Source organism: Leopardus geoffroyi, chromosome D3 (assembly GCF_018350155.1).
Source record: "Leopardus geoffroyi isolate Oge1 chromosome D3, O.geoffroyi_Oge1_pat1.0, whole genome shotgun sequence".
NCBI lineage: Eukaryota > Metazoa > Chordata > Mammalia > Carnivora > Felidae > Leopardus > Leopardus geoffroyi.
The window spans coordinates 42,988,892-43,005,655 of NC_059339.1; the positions used below are offsets into that span (position 1 = coordinate 42,988,892).

General features: G+C 40.7%; 1 protein-coding gene across 4 annotated transcripts in view; it reads left to right on the forward strand.

Moving 5' to 3' along the window:
- The first annotated feature begins 4,710 nt into the window (after positions 1-4,710).
- The window catches only part of YES1 (YES proto-oncogene 1, Src family tyrosine kinase), a 70,772-nt gene continuing 58,718 nt past the window's right edge, over positions 4,711-16,764 (forward strand). The window contains exon 1 of one of the 4 annotated variants that reach the window (XM_045459775.1): positions 4,711-5,066. The gene's annotated coding sequence lies outside the window, so the exon portion shown is untranslated. Of the gene's footprint in view, positions 5,400-7,263; positions 7,417-16,764 lie in introns of those variants that run through there. The other 3 variants (XM_045459774.1, XM_045459773.1, XM_045459776.1) reach the window with 3 other exon arrangements.

Consider the following 16,764-nt stretch of genomic DNA (forward strand, 5'->3'; position numbering starts at 1 on the left):
GAAAAAAAAATTTTTTTTTAAAAAATGCCAACCACAATGTTAGCTTGTAAGATATTGAACAATAACAAGTCCCCAAATAACCAGCCCTTTATGTTTTATAATCTGATGTCAGTTAACTTACAAGATAAGAGCATGCCTGATGTATAGTTTCTTTTCCAAACCTTTGATGTAGGTAAACATTCTAACTTTAACTTCTTGCCTTCAAGCAAAGTTATGTTCTACTTTTCATAACCCATTTGTAAAGATTTCCAGGATGTAGCAATCTGGTAGCAATTTTAGTAGTGCTTAAACTCAATGTCAGAGACACTGACATATTATGACCACACGCCAGCTTAATGTATCAGAAAAGTAAAGGCCAAACACTTGGTAATGGCTAGGAATTGCAAATATAGATCTTGGGAGGAAATTACAAGCCTGTAGGACAGAGATATCAAATGAGTTTCAGCATCTGACACCAATATCAGGTGTTTGCTGCCTGAATTGTTGTGTTGAGGATTTAGAGGATGGGAGTTAGGGCTCTGGGAAGAAGAGTCTACTATGCTGTGATCTGAGAACAATGACTGCCCTGGGCCTGCAGGAGAGAGACTCATTTGCCAGGTCTATTCTAGGTTTGGGGTCTTACATGTGGCTTAAAACAACTCGAGTGAGCATTGGGGTCCTCTAATATCTTTTGCCTGCTTTTCACCATGCATCTATCTACTTCATTCTCTCTCTGAAAACAGTACCCGCATCCCTTGCCCACCCCCATTATGTGCATGAGACAGGAGATGTTTCCCTTACAGTGCTTGAGTTTCCTGCCAGTAGCACAAAGAAGTAGCAGGAACTAAGTAGTGGTTTTCATTTGCAAAGAACAGAAGTCTGTACTTAATTTAAGCAGAAAGAGATTTTAATTTTGGAAGTTCAGAGAAGGGACAGGAAGACTGGTGGAGCACACTCAGGCAGGAGCTAAGGAAGGTGGGGGAGTCCAGGTCCTGACTTAGGGATGGTCTGCTTAGGAATCAGGCACCATCAGCATTAGACTCTTGCCTACTGCTACTGGACTCTCCTTCCCCGAGACATCTATCCTCTGCCACTGGAGTCTCAGCACCACAGCCACAATGAATAATTGCTGAGTCACCTTTGTGTCACTCAAAATTTCAAATTAGAAGCTGAAGCCTGTGAATAGTAGTACTTGGATCACAGGGCTACACTCCAGCTATTGGTAGAGGATTGGTTCTCAGAGAAAAAGAACTTGAGTTAAACAATAACATCAAGAGGAGCCTGGATGGTTCAGTCAGTTAAGCATCCTCCTCTTTTTTTAAATGTTTATTCATTTTTGAGAGACAGAAAGAGACACAGTGTGAGTGGGGGAGGGGCAGAGAGAGAGAGACATACAGAATCCAAACCAGCTCCAGGCTCTGAGCCGTCAGCACAGAGTCCAACGCAGGGCTCTAACCCACAAACCGAGAGATCATGACCTGAGCCAAAGTTGGACACAACTGACAGAGCCACCCAAACGCCCCTAAGCATCCTACTCTTGATTTCAGCTCAGGTCATGATCTCATGGTTCCTGGGTTTGAGTCCCATTTAGGGCTCTGTGCTGACAGTGCAGAGCCTGCTTGGGATTCTCTCACTCCCTCTCTCTCTGCTCTTCAAAATAAGTAAACTTAAAAAAACAAAATACCCTTAAAGGGTTTCCACCTCATGCTACATTCTGCTAGGCAGAGGGCATGTGAGAAGATGTCATGCACCATCCAATTTAGAAAGTGTTGTCACAGAACCAAGTTGAGAGTGTGTAAGTTTAAAGTATAGGTAAAGGTACCCAGGAGTAGGTAGAGTGGGTACCAGGAGGAGCTAGAGCAGAAATTAGGGTTTTTTTTGCTAGATGCATCAGGCCTGGGACCAACCTGCAGGAGCACAAGAAAGAATGTAAATTTGAGGAACAAACCCCAAAGTAGATTCCAATCCAAAGACTAAACTTCCAAAAAATAGTCCTGGAGCTGGGGAGGCACACCAGGCACAGGGTGTAATTCTAATATTTTAGACCAGGTAGCCAAGAAGTTTAGAAGCTGGAAAGAACAAAACAGAGCAACAAGATGAGCTAGATTTGCTGAAGCTTATAGAAGATTGGCATTTGTTACATCTATTCATTGTAGGATGTATCTGTACACATCCAATGAATTAGTTCTCTTAGACCTTGCCCAATTAAGGGGAAGTAAAAAGTATAATACACAAGCACCAGTCCTTGAGGCAATGAAGGCATCAGGAGAAATTGATGGGTTACTGCACTTCTCCCCAAGCTTGGCACAATGAGCCTAGCATTCAATGATGAATACTTTCCATCTGCCTGATTTTCCAGATCTTTGTTTAGAGGGATCCTCATATTCTTCCTTATTGGGCTTAGTGCCAGTTTTTGCCAGGCTAAACTGGTGTAGATAACTTCAGACATCAAGTGGACATGAGGAGATCCAGGTTTGAGTGGTTAGCACAAGTCTAGTAGAAGGCATTTTGAGGGGGCGTTGTAGTGGGATGGTTAATTAGAGAACACAGAGGAGTGCATGCACCCTGTGTAGGACTGCAGGCTTTCTAGTTATCAGGAAAAGAAAATCATCACAGCCTGTGACGGAAGCAGCCACAGGTAGATTTATCCTAAACACAAACATTTTCTGGCAAAATCACATGTCCCAGGGTGAGATCGAATGTGCCCCAGCTAAACCTTGAATCTTTTAAACTTTCAGTCAGAACATTCAGTAAGCATTTATTAACTTGAATAAATGATACATTTCACTTCTGTAGGGACTCAACATATGTCATTTCTTTTGTTTCAAGCATTCCCCTAACCTCCTCAACCAGCAGACTCTCCCAGGGATTCCAAGACCCTTATCACTCCTTAACACATACATACCAGACCTCTGTGCTGTGTGGGAGCGACAAAGGGTGCATATCATTTGTGTGTATCTTGAATGAACAGATTTGCACTTAAAAGCAATTTCTTTTTTTTTTTTTTTTTTTTAATTTTTTTTTTTTTCAATGTTTATTTATTTTTGGGACAGAGAGAGACAGAGCATGAACGGGGGAGGGGCAGAGAGAGAGGGAGACACAGAATCGGAAACAGGCTCCAGGCTCTGAGCCATCAGCCCAGAGCCCGACACGGGGCTCGAACTCAAAGACCACGAGATCGTGACCTGGCTGAAGTCAGACGCTTAACCGACTGCGCCACCCAGGCGCCCCTTAAAAGCAATTTCTATTGTACCAAACTCATCAAGACTTTAGAGATTCTCTTTCTTACTTCTGTTGGTGGTAGTTGTGGTGGTTTTTGGTTGGTATTTTGTTGTTGGTTTTGGTTTGTTCTTTTTTTAAATATTCTTGGAAATAAGTGAGTCATTGAGTCTAAGAAAGATTGAAGTCTCCAGGTTATTTACAGACTAAAACTTGATAATGTAGATTAACATTCCAAAAGAGAAAACAGGGAATGAGGTAACAAAAAGAATCAAAATGAGAGTGAATAGAAGGAGACTCATTGATAAGTTAATATAACACCTAGGGGAGTTTGACATCCTTTCCCATCTTTAAAACTCCTTACAGAGCATCTTCAAAGCCACCTCATCTCTTATACTGGGGAAAACTAGGATTTCAGAGTTCAGTTTTTGAGGCTGAACGTTTAGGACAACAAAAATATTATCTGTATTTAATCTAGAAGTTTAGAAAAGTAACAGCTCAAAAATTTATTTTCTAGTTTAAAAAAAAGCTGAATATAAATCTACATGAAAACGTTTAACCTCAAATACAGTGAAGAACAAATGAAGTGTTAGTAGCTAAATCAAATAAAGTACCATCCCATATTATGTATACCTTTTTGTTAATGTGAATGCCTATCCCTACCTTTGGCTCACTTAGTAAGCTGAAGAAAAAAGATTTTCAAACCTTTATATGCATTTCCTAAGTTACTAGAATACCAGAATACTGACACATATGATTGTACCATTTCGCATTTGTCAAAGATGATTCTGAATTTTGCTGAAAACCACAAAGGAAACCAACAGACCCACATTACTGTTCTGATATCCCCACCAAAGAGGAAACACAGAGAGGAAGTTAATCTACAAGTCTGATAGGGCATATGTGATTTTAGCAGAAGAGCCTCAAGATTCAGCCTATTCCAACACTGACTAACTCTTATCTTTATTCCCAACTCCTTCTGGATCCTTTCCCTTCTTCAGCGACTGGCTACAAGGCATACAAGGGTGCCTGTATTTGAAGAATTCTAGTTCACTATGCTCCACTTTTAGGGTCGCAGCCTCAGTTTCCACAGTTGTCAAACAGGATACTAATACCTATACCTCACTGGGAAGTTGCCGGGATCATATAAAAATACGTTGTCCCTAGATAAGCCAAGGTCACCATTCCTGGGAGAATCGCCAAAAGAACTCGGCTTCGGTTCCCCCTCCCGGCAAGGCTGGTTCGACCAATAGTCAACAGGAAGCTCCAGGGGTTGGGACAGGATCCCTGGCTCGGAAGGAGGCCAGACGCGAGCGCTTTTGGACGGCGATCAAGAGGAGGGTGATGAGAGCGTTAGAAACGCCCCCCCCCCCCCACCTCCGGCTCACGCGGATGGGCTGAGATTTTACTATCAGTGACAAAAGAGTGCGGAAGCACAGTACTAAAAAGCAAACAGTCAACCACAATAACTCAACCCTGCCCTCCCCACAAAAACAAACAAAGCCCCAAAGCCCTCGGCAGGACTAGAACGGGGCGAAGGGAACCGAGAAGGGCTGAGGAGGCGGAAGCTGTGCCCCTCACTCCAGCTCCCGGGGCAGGGGAGTGCGCGGCCGAAGGGTCCGCGGAAGGGGAGGGGGCGCTGTGGGTCCGCTCTTCGCGTGCAAGAAGCGCCTCCTCCTCACGCCCCCTCAGCCTGTGCCTCCTCGGGAATCCGCCCCGGACCCCGCCGCCATGTTGGGTCCGGAGGAGTGACTTGGACTAGCAGCCGACGGGGACTGCGGAGGGACTGCCCCGCATCCCGCGGAGCGCGCCGCGGCGCCGGAAGGCGGGGGGGCGCTCCAACTCGGGCGGGCGCGGCGCGAGATCCGGTGAGCAGGACGGCCGCGCGCGCAGGTAGCCGCAGCCCCCCGCCCTCGCCCCCGGCTCCGCCCCCGCCGAGGAGGGGCGGAGCCGGGAGCGAGGGCGGGCGCCGAGCTGAGTGGAGGTGGAGAGTGAGGCCGAGGGGTGGGGGAGCCCGGGAATTCCCTCCTCCTGAAGTAACGAGTGCGGGGCGGCTGTGCCGTCGTCGCTGCAGCGGGGCTCCCGGGACGCGGAGGTGGAGGAGGGAGAGGGCCCCGCGGGCCTCGCCTCCGCCCGCCGCCCCCTCCCCGCCACCCCGAGCTGCGGCAGCAGCGACTCATGCGAGCGCGGCTGGACGGCAGGTAAGGACCCGGCGGGGCCCCGCGGGCGGAGGCGGCCGACCCCGGCCCGGGCAGCGCTAGGCCCCGGCGCCCGCCAGCGCCCGAAGGCGCCCGCGCTCCCCGCCCCCGCAGGCTCCGAGTTGGGAAGTTGAGGAGAAACTTCTCCCCTCCCCCGGCTCACCCGGCGGGCGTGTCTCCTTCCCGGCGCTACCTGCCTGCCCCCTGACTCGGTCTCCGCCCCGTCCAGTCCTTCCCGGTCCCGCCCAAGTCCGACTTAAGGTCCTTGGGGCAGTAGGGAACCTCCCACTCCTGCCTGGGGGCTAGGTTAATTTTGGCTCTCCCTGCCGGAGTGAGGGAAGAGGGCAGCGGCCCCTTTCGGTCCCAGAGCTTGAGGGTCTACATGTGGCTGACGCCGGGTGGCAACTGTGCCGGGAGAGCGGACGTGGGGGGGGGGGGGGGGCGAGTGGGTGAGCCTCTCGCTTTACTTGGTTTGATTGAAAACCGCAACATGTTAAAGTTTTCCTTTGTTTTGGGTTGGGGGTTGGGAAGTATGCCATTCAGCATCCACTTTTACAGTATTGTGGCCCTCCGTCTCCCATTTGGTTCGGTTCTCTGTCCACATGCTACAGAAAATTTTGTTTTAAAGTGTGTTTTTCTTGGTAATTGCTTCCAGCTTTTGCTTCATTGGGCATGGGGCAGCGTTGTTTTAAGAAGCTCTTCGAAAACCAACTCCGATGTAGGGACTTCTTTAATTTTTGTTTTGCAGTGAGTGGAAAATCAAGTCCGATGTAGGGATTGCTTTAATTTGTGTTTTGCGGGGAGTAGAAAATCGAGTCCTGTGGAGGGACTGCTTTGATTTTTGTGTTGTAGTGAGTGGGACACAACGTAGTTCCGATTTGGTTCATTTATTTTCTGCGTAATTAATAGGCATGGCATAACATACGGTCTAACAATTTGTAAATTATTAAAATAAAGATGAGAAGTCTAATGCAATCACAACTTTATGTTCATGCATTGGTGTGTTTCATGGTGTGCTTTCACGTACATGGCTTCACATGTACGTGCATATGATTGTAGTATATGTGTGTCCTTGTAACTGTAGGATTACAGTGCTAAAAATCTCTCGATAATTCTGTATATATCTAAACCATCCTGTAAAAATTCTAAAGTTAAATTACACGTAAGGAAAATATTACTAAATGTGTACATGTGACTGTAGGCACTTACTGGCATAGCACCTGGTAAATCTATCTTAACTAGGGCAGTGGCACACAGTGGACAAAAAACATTTTGAATGGGCAGTTAATGAAGGAGCATCTTGTAATAGAACGAGGACCTTTTGTGTATCCATATAGGATTTTCATATATTCTGTGAGAAAGTCGTATTTCACTAAGCCATCATATGTTTTGTTTTACTAATATGTGAGACCCCTGTGGTAGTTGACTTAAGGAAGTTTAGTTATTTTAAATTTTGGACATTACCTAAACCTCTGTGGAAATTTTGAATGCTGGTTGACAATTGATAGGGTCCTGAATTTGAAAAACAAAACAATTACCTTTGATCTGGATCTGAATATAAGACAGTTCAGATCCATGTTTTCAGAATAAAAGATAAAAGGACTCTTAAAATGTGTACTCTGCTGTAACTACCATCATGTTAAGCTACTATAATAGCTTTAATTTTGCAGTATGTTTTTGCTGACTTCATAAACCACAAAACTGACTCCTTTCTATTCAACCGAAAGTGAAATTACGGCTTTGACCTGTCTTCCTGGGATAGGTGGAATTTGTCTTACGGCTGAAGTATAATATTAATACATGGCTTCAGGTTGTTTTTTTTTTTTAATTCAGGAAATTCTCAAGCTGAAAATCAACATCCACGCAAATAAATGTCCTTCATGATATGTAATGCTAAAAGAACAAATATTCTAAAAGGATAGCAGTGGTCCAGTATAACTGAAATATTACCGACCCATGGTGTACGATTTGTTTATATAAAGTCCACATTTGCATCCTTTTAGGCAGTAAATTTGTTAATGTGAGTAATTTTACTTTATAAACATATTTAACTCTCAATTTAATGTTCACTGTAGGCATCATTTATTAGTTCCTATTAGCATTATATTAAAAAGAGATACAAACTTCCAGTTACAAAATAAGTCATGGGAATGTAAGGTGCAGCATAGAGAATATCGTCAGTAATATTGTAATAATTTTGTGTGATGACAAATGGTAACAACTTGTGGAGGGGGGATTGTTTCATAATGTATAAAAATATCAAATCACTATTATGTACAATTGAAACTAGTAAGGATACTATACATCAGTTATACTTCAATTTAAAAAAAGCCTACTACCAAAAAATTTGAAAGCAGTTATACTAAGCTTTGCTGTCTGGGAATGCAAACTTGGGAAATAAAACTATATTTAAAAAAAAAACAAAACCCTGCAAGGAAATGATTTCTATAAACGTAAAGAGAAGAGGGAGAATGTGATTGGGACCCAGCTTCTGAAGTGGTAACAAAGTTTTAACCTTGTGGTGGTTGCAAGGGTGTTGGCCTTAGTCATTCACTTAGTTATTTACTAAGCCATACATTTCTTCTGTGCTTTTCTGTATCTGTTTTAGTTTACATATATATATATATTTTTTTTTTTTTTAAGAAGCCTGTGTGTTATGTACTATACAAGGTGCTTGGGTAAAGAACTTAACATTTAGTGGCTGACTTTAGAACATCTCCTGGGCTGCCCTTTGCAAACAAGATTAGCTTATTAAATCATAATTGTCATATTCCACCTAGTGTATGTAACTACTTGACATAAATAACTATTAATTATGTTAATATTTTGAGGGAAGAAACCAGATTTTACTGATTTTAAATCCTCTTTAGCTTATATACGTGGTGAACAGTAGGTACTTACATGTTTATTAAACTAATGGATACTATTGTTATCAAATATATAATGTAACTTATTTGTCGTAAAGTTTTGTAAATGACAAAACTGTCACATCAAAGTAATGTCTTGACTTTTAATCATTTTCTGTTTTCTGTAATAGTAATTCCTTAGATCAGCAATTTATCCCTTAGTTTTGATATTCTTAAGGATGTCATGAAATTCTCAGCATAAACTAAGTTTTCGTTTACTTAAGCTTTATGAAGATGTGCCATATGGCACCTAACAGAAGAGTATGTTTTTTTTTTTCCTTTTTTTTTCAGAAGAGTATGTTTTGCAAGAAAGCAAGTGACAGTATGGTGTTGGAGTTTCAGAAATGCTCAGAATGATTATATTATGCTACTTGCTTTATGTAATGGCTTGCTGTTTTAGTTGTTGATTTTGTTGCTTTGTGGTTTGCATTGTTATAATGTAGAATTAAAGAAGAGATCACATCTGCATCAGTTTCATATATCACAGGAACTTTCAGTCATGCTGTAAAGGTGATGTTTGTGGCACTGGCTTTGTTATATGAATATTTACAGGAAGTTTTAGTTAAGATCTTCCATTGTTCAGAGCTCTACATGGCTTAGGTCACCTTCAGTTCACACACATTTAAACAGATCTCTAATACAAATCCAGAGTTCTTCAGGGAAGTACAACAGCTTTTCTTTAAAGGAAATAACCTGCTCCTATTAAAGTATCTTGGTAGCTTATTGGTAGTGTGTACAGCAGTTTGTGTGTGGCTATGGTAGGGTATGTATTACCGCTTTTCTTCCTCTCAGCTGCTCCAGCGCCACAATTAGGCTGAGTATTGCTCAGCTGCAGCTGCTGGGTGATTATGAACCATCCAGCTCCTGTCTAAACTCAGAGGCAGATTTAGCAAAAGGAGCTATAGTAACAGCAGAGGGTGAAAAAGAAGAGCCGGTGCTGCTGCCAGTATCATTTTAACATGTCTCTTTGCCAAGGAATCGTTGGCTGCGGCAGCACTACTGTTGTCTTGGAACTAGCAGACTTGATGGCAACATATCCTGGTCTGGATTGAGTTCACCTGATGTTACTCTTTAAAATCTTGAAGCTCGCTCCAGGAAAGAGAGAATCCTGTAATTTCAAAGTACAGGATAATACTGATGGATTGAATTACAAGCCTTAGTGCCCAGGATAGCAGTGCTCCTCAGTTTCCCTTGTTTGAGTGTATATATGTGACTGCAGGTTCCCTGGAGTTTGTAACATATACTCCATGCTACTTTAAACCGTGTCAGTTAGAAGTGCTGCTGCTATTACTGTTTGGGTGTTGGCAGGAGAGTTTCTATGCACGTTCTTTGGACATCCTGCTTTCTCCCAGGAAGTGGAAGACCTTCAAGAAGGATTATTTCTACAACTAGTTGCACGTGGTATATCCCCTGTGTCCGGCTGAATTTTGCAAGACCCTAGCTTCTTTATTCTGTTGTTCTTTCCTTATTCCTGGGGTATAAAAAGGTGGACATCAACAAACGCAGATATGTTATCAGCTATATATGGCAAGCCCCAGACTGGAAGATGCCATAGGCAAATTTTGCTGCTTCTGAAATGTTGCTCATTTTATAAACATGCTAAGCAGAGAGCAGCAGCATCTTGTCCTCTCTTTTACCATGACTGTCAGAAAAATTACAGAGACAATTTCTTTTGCTAATTCTAATTCTGGCTTTGGAACTTGGTGGTTGGGGGTTAGCTAATTTGGGATGGGTAATAGGGAGCATTGGGAGAATCAGCACTCAAAATTGTATCACCAGAAGGAAGGAAGAGTTAACCGAAGACTGTACTCTTGAAAGTGAACAAGTACACATTGTCGTTGTGGCATGTACTTAGCAAAACACTAGTGTATTGGCTCCTGTCTTTGTGCTCCCACAAAACTCCAATATGAAAGCACATTCTCCTTACATTATAATTACTTCTTTCCATGACTATGATATATATGACCTCATGCTCACAATGGCAAGGAACTGGTTTATATGAATCTTTGAGAACAGTTTCTAGTAGGATAAATGCTTAATAAATTTTGAATTGTATGCAGAGATGTGGTTCTGTGTATATTTATGGCTTTACACACATTTTTAAGATCTGCCTCTACTAAAATTTTATAAAACTTAGTGTTTTTTCATATGCTAATATTAAAACAAATGCTTTACATTTTTTCACTCAAAGTTTTGTTTTAGAAAATGATTTTATAACACAGTTTATCAGTACTTTGAAAGGTGAATTTAAAGGTCAATTTGATATTTCTGATAAACTGGAGACTCTCTGTAGTTGAAGTTAAGAGGGTCTTTAATATGGTTTATTTTAAAGAAATGTTTTTTACTGTATTAATGAGTATAGAAAGCCCAAGCTATCCACCAAAAAGAAAAGAAAAACCTAGATTTTTCTAAAATGCATTTGACGTCGTATCATGTTACTAGAGACAATATTATAATCATTTACGTACATATCTTCCAAGGACAAAAAGAAAAATCTCCTGATTTTCTTGATGTAATGCATGTGAAAGAATGCAGTTTATAGGATTTGTCTGCTGCTATTGGGGGTGTGGGCGAAGACAGGAAGTACTGAGAGGAAAGGACTGACCACTAACACTTAAAGATTGTTGTGGTTTCAGTCTATGTTCCTACCAGTATTAAACTCTAGATTTTCTTTAATTATAGAGGCTAGTCACTTCTCTGATTTTTTAATATAGTTTACAGTTTCTTAGCATTAAGTAGAAATGGGAGTGGAGAAAGTTGGTGTCTTTTGCTACATAATTTAATACTTAACAGTTGTCCTGTGCCAAGTTTATTTATTTCTTACGTTTGTTCTCAGGCAATTAGTATTTTACAGATAAGGGCATTTTAAAAATAAAAACTGTCATGGGGCTCCTGTGTGGTTCAGTTGGATAAGTGTCCAACTCTTGATTTCGGCTCAGGCCATGATCTCACAGTTCGTGAGCTTGAGCCCCACATCGGGCCCTGTGCTGACCATGTATAGCCTGCTTGAGATTCTCTCTCCTTCTCTGCCTCTCCCCTGCTTGCGCATGCATGTTCTCTGTTTCTCTCAATAAATAAATAAATAAACATGAAAATAAATAATAACTGTCAGGTATATGAAAAGGAGCAAAGAAGGCAACATGGTGTAGTAAGGAAAGGACTAAAAGGTAGAAAGCCATTTGGATTTTAATGCTACTTTTGATAATAAAGAGCTATTTGACCTTGGTCAGTTCAGTAAATTCCTTGCACCTCAGTTTCACCATCTGAAATAAGAGACAGTGGCCAGATGGTTTCTAATATTCTTTCAGCCTTATGTAAATGTGTGGCTCTGTTAGAGTTGAAGTTTTCCTATTGATAACATTTTAAGGAAATGTTTCAGAATCTAGAATTTGAAGTAAAATTAGATAGCAGGTAAATAAAGGTTATAGTAAAAAACTGACCCATAGACTTGGCACTGGACTTTTCTCTAGGAAATGTAGCATTGTCTCATCAAGTGGCCATTTATTAAACCTGTGGTATAACAAATACTGTGCTGGTTTTGGTGGTATAGAAATGATTGCAGTGTGACTACTGCCTTTTAGGAATTCACAGTTGGATGGGACTGGCTATGATTATGAGACTGTTGTAAATTTTGTAGATTGGTAGTTCTTTTTAATGTGATAATCCAGTTTAACACTTCTCTGGTTTTTGATAATATTAGTGTGTGATACATCTGAAACTTTAATGGATCCATATGCAATGGATACTTTTAGCTTCAAGTAAACTGATTTAATTCTCTAGGCCAGAAGACTTGATTTGATTTTGTAGACAGTTTATTACAGATATGTGTGACAGAGGCAGGTTCCACAACATTTATATAGAAGTTTTACTGTAAGAAGTCAGGTTTGAAAATAAGTCCTTTAAGCAACACTTCCGACTTATTTTGCAGTAAAATTAGAAAGATAAGAACTTTTATTCATTGAAGCACATAGATGTGATGTCTGTTAACAGATCACTATGATCATGACCACTAACATTAAAACATTTATTTTTTTTTAATTGACAAAAACATAGAGTAATTGTTCTGGATGTTTTCCTTTAACATGTTTAGTTACTAGTTAGAATAAAATAAGCATGGGTGTTAGGAAATGGTTAGCTTTTTAAGGTTTGCAACAAAGATCTTATAAAAAGGGGGAGGGAAGCCACCAAAATTATAAGTAGATTGTTCCCAAAGTTTGTCAGTTAGGTCTTTGAAAATCAAAATCTTTTCTCAGGAAACGTTCTTTCTTGGAAGGTTAGCCTTTTTGGTTAGATTTCTAGGCAGACCATTAAGAGTGTATAAACATTTAACAGATATAATAGTGTTTCATTGGTAAATGTATTCTGATTGATTTTCAGGTTTTGTTTGTTTTCTTAAATCTGAACTCTTTGAACATATGAAATACTTGGCTTACTGAATGTTCTGATTATACAGGGAATGAACTCATTGTCTTGTGAGTTACCCTCCCTCCACACCTTCCCAGCCCTTCACCATTTAAAAATCACTGTTACGAGTTTCGAATTGGGATGCCAAGACCCTTCCAGTGAAGCCTTGCTCTTAAGCTGAATTTAAGTACAGGAATGTCCGTACTTTCTCCCACCTGCTTGCTCTAGGCACTCTAAGCCTGCCTAGTCTATCCTTATAGGACAGTGTGAAGAATGGGAAGGTTTCAAAAGATTGGAGATGAGAAACAAAAATGTGGAAACTAGAAAAGGGTTGGGAAAACGAGGAGTGGATGTAATGTGGAAGTTTATAATTTCCTCTTTTTTGCCCTTTTTTCTGTTTCCCACCCATTTACTCCTCATAGGCAATGTGTAAGGAAGGAAGAAAGCCTGTATTATGGCAGATGCTATTCTACATATGTAGTTCATATGCATTGTCACAGTTAAATATTTGAAATGCCTTTTCAAAATACACAAACATTGTGGATTAGGTGGGTATTTATTACATGTGAAGAAACTGAGGATCAGAAAGTATATGTGATTGGCTGAGGTCACAGGACTAGTGGTGACTAGAACTGAATTTATCTGACAATAAGCCTGTTTCCTATAAGACAGCTTCCTTAGGTATAAAGAGCAATTATGGAAGAAAGGGGAATTTATCTTTTTCCTTCTCCCTTAAACTGTACATTTGTATTGGGGCTGAGAATTTTCAATCATGTATACTTTTCAATTGAAGTAGCTTTGTGGTACATATTTCATAATAGGAATCAAGGTCAGATATTATATGAGCTGGAAAAAAAGGGCTAATACACTAAACTATAGCAAGTGCTTTCCTTTTGTAGGTTTGGCTTTGTAATGGAAAACTGATACACTAATCCCAAAGCATTCTTTATCTTTTTATAACAAGATGTTCAACCCAGATTAACAAAGAGACAGTGTTTGGATGTTTTTCCAGTGAAGCTTCTTTTTTTTTTTTAATCTAAATTTAATTCATCAAAAGAACAAAGCCAGCAAAAGATGGGTATTACACTAAAGTGTAGCAAATGCTTTCCTTTTGTAAGTTTGGGTTTATAAGGGGTATATGGAGTATATGTGTATATAGTCAGTTTCTCTTTCCTTGTCTCTCCTCCTCCCCTAAGTTTATGCTCAAATATGAGTTCTGACTCAAAACTGGCTCAAACTTCTATTGTGCTTCCATTCTTAGATGGAAGGTCTGCATTATCTGAATGGTTCTCCATCACATTTCAGATATTCTGCAGAAAGAGAGTACACTTTCTAATTTTCCCTGTCAATAAGATGGCAGTTTTCTACACCTTGGTACAGACTCAACAACCATTCAAAGCTTCACTTCCTACTGAAGGAAACACTGGGATTCTTCCATGCTGGCTTGTTCCTAGATATGTTATTGTTATATGAATTCTTTCAACGTTTATTTATTTTTGGGACAGAGAGACAGAGCATGAACGGGGGAGGGGCAGAGAGAGAGGGAGACACAGAATCGGAAACAGGCTCTAGGCTCTGAGCCATCAGCCCAGAGCCTGATGTGGGGCTCGAACTCGCGGACCGCGAGATCGTGACCTGGCTGAAGTCGGATGCTTAACCGACTGCGCCACCCAGGCGCCCGCCCCTGTTATATGAATTCTTTACCTCTGGATCAAAAGTCTCATCTAACACTCCAAATGGAAATTCTGTTTGCTACTTATTTACCACAGTGTCAGATTCTATTGACAGATTTCCTTAACCACCTTAGAAGCCTTTTTTTCTTTGGCTTCCTTTTATTTCTTCAGTTGTATGTAAGAATGTACCCTTTGTCCTCTTTAATAAGCTGGAGCATTGTTTTCTAATAGGAATGCTGGCTTGATTTTGTAGCATTATTATCCCACATAGAATATCTACAGTACAACTCCTTCACACATCACTTCAACAGTTCTATCATTGCCCGTGTTTATTAAGTCTACATAAGTGTGTTGGCAGATAGGTTTTAAACTGTAGTGCCAAGACTAAGTGATGGGAGTGAGTGGCTGCCACTAGACTATAAGCTCCATGGAGGTAGGAAGGAATCTTTGTTTTGGTACAGAGATTATCCCAAGCATCTGGAACCTTAGTAGGCACTTATTAAATGTTTTAAAATGTATGACAGTGTAACAGTCTGCCAACAATGTTTGTTTACTATGGGCATGGGAAAAAGAAATGTCAACAAATAGCTTCTCACTGGAAACTCATACAGTAACCGCAGATGCTTCTTACTTCGGACTCCTTGGAGTGGCAGGCCTAAAGCTAGTGGCATCGGTGCTCTGGATGAATTCAGATAAACATTGTACTGGAGTCCGATGGAGAAGCAAGTATGATTTGGCAGTGAGTGGTAAATGTTAAAGACCAGTAAGAAAAATACATACAATAAAGGGATTCCTTTTTTAAATATCTTAAATCTCTAACAACCATTCTTCTTAAAAACTCTGCCACATCAGTTCCTCCTACATTATGTTGATGTAAATGAGTCATATGCATGTATCTGGTTGTAAGTAGAGCTAAGAAAAATAGTCCTTGGCAGGGCTACCTTCTATTGACAACCTTAGAAGGGGAAAAGGAATTTTTGGTGGAAGGTAGTTGTCTCTGCCACAGCAGGGGAGAGAAAGTAACCTATTAGTTAAAAAGATTACATATCTGTATGGAAATACACTATTTGGTTATAGAAACATGGTTAGAATATTTGAAAGGTGTGGACAAAGATGATCTTTTTTTGTTTGTTTTTAAGTTAGCTCTATGCCCAGCACCCTCATGACCCCAAGATCAAGAGTTGCATGTCTACTGGCTGAGCCAGCCAGCTAGGTGCCCCAAGATGGTATCTTCTTAATTTAAGGCAACAATATTAGTACAGATACAAACTGGTTATGATGGAAAAAGTCAAATATCCCAGCACCTCTGGAAGCTTGTTTTTTATAAGCAGAGCATCTGGAAAAATGTAATTTCATGTTTTAGGTGGTAAAGGAAGATATAAAGATATTTGAACTTAATTAGGACCAATAGAAAAAAGTGATATGCAAATTACAGAAAAAATTTTTAGAGGTATAGGGACCATGTTGTCTTGGGTTTATATTAAAAGTAACAGGGAAAGTAATTCTGGACTTTAAGATGTATGCCCTAGACTTTAGGAAACATATTTGACAACCAGTAAGAGTCTATGATTTCAGATTCTGATGGACAGTATACCACCTAAAGGAATGAAAAGTCTAAAAATGCCCTAAGCTTTTTATATGAAAAGCTTGGGAAGCACTCTGATTTGGGGTGTGGGTGGGGGTCACAGGAGAATTGTGGATTGTGTCTGCATTTATGGAGTCCTTTTAGTGATTGAGAAAAGATAGTAATTAGCCATATCAGAGAATTTGGTGGGGATAGTGGCAGGTGGGAATGATGATGGAGCTAAAGCCCTCCCCCCCATCTCACCTTGTTACTCCCCATCCCCATAGCCACTCTCTACTGAGTCTTGTTTGTTTGTTTGTTTGTTTGTTTGTTTGTTTTTAATGACTAGAACTTGAGCACCTGGGTGGCTCAGTCAGTTAACTATCCGACTTTGGCTCTGGTTATGAACTGAGTTTGAGCCCTGCATCAGGCTCCTCACTGGAGCTACCTTGCGGAGCTTTCTTGAGACTCTTTCTCTCCCTCTCTGTGCCCCTCCCCCTCAGATCAGAAGGAGGAACTCATAATAGAACTCAAGTAGAAGAGGGGGTCAAGAACCTCTTAGGATATTGTTAGAGGATGAATAGGATTTTTAGAATGATTGATGCCTAGTAGAAAGAAAACTAATGACAACATAGATGATTCTTAGAAATAAATTCAAAGCTAGAAGTTAAAAGGGAAGCCACAGATCCAGGAAAGTTGAAATAATAGATAACAGGAAACATCTAGCATGTCTTCTTTTTATCTCCTGAATTCTGTAACAAGAAGATGCTCCTTAAGTTAGCAAAGCTAGAAAAGAGAGTAAGAAAGTAAGTAGATAATAG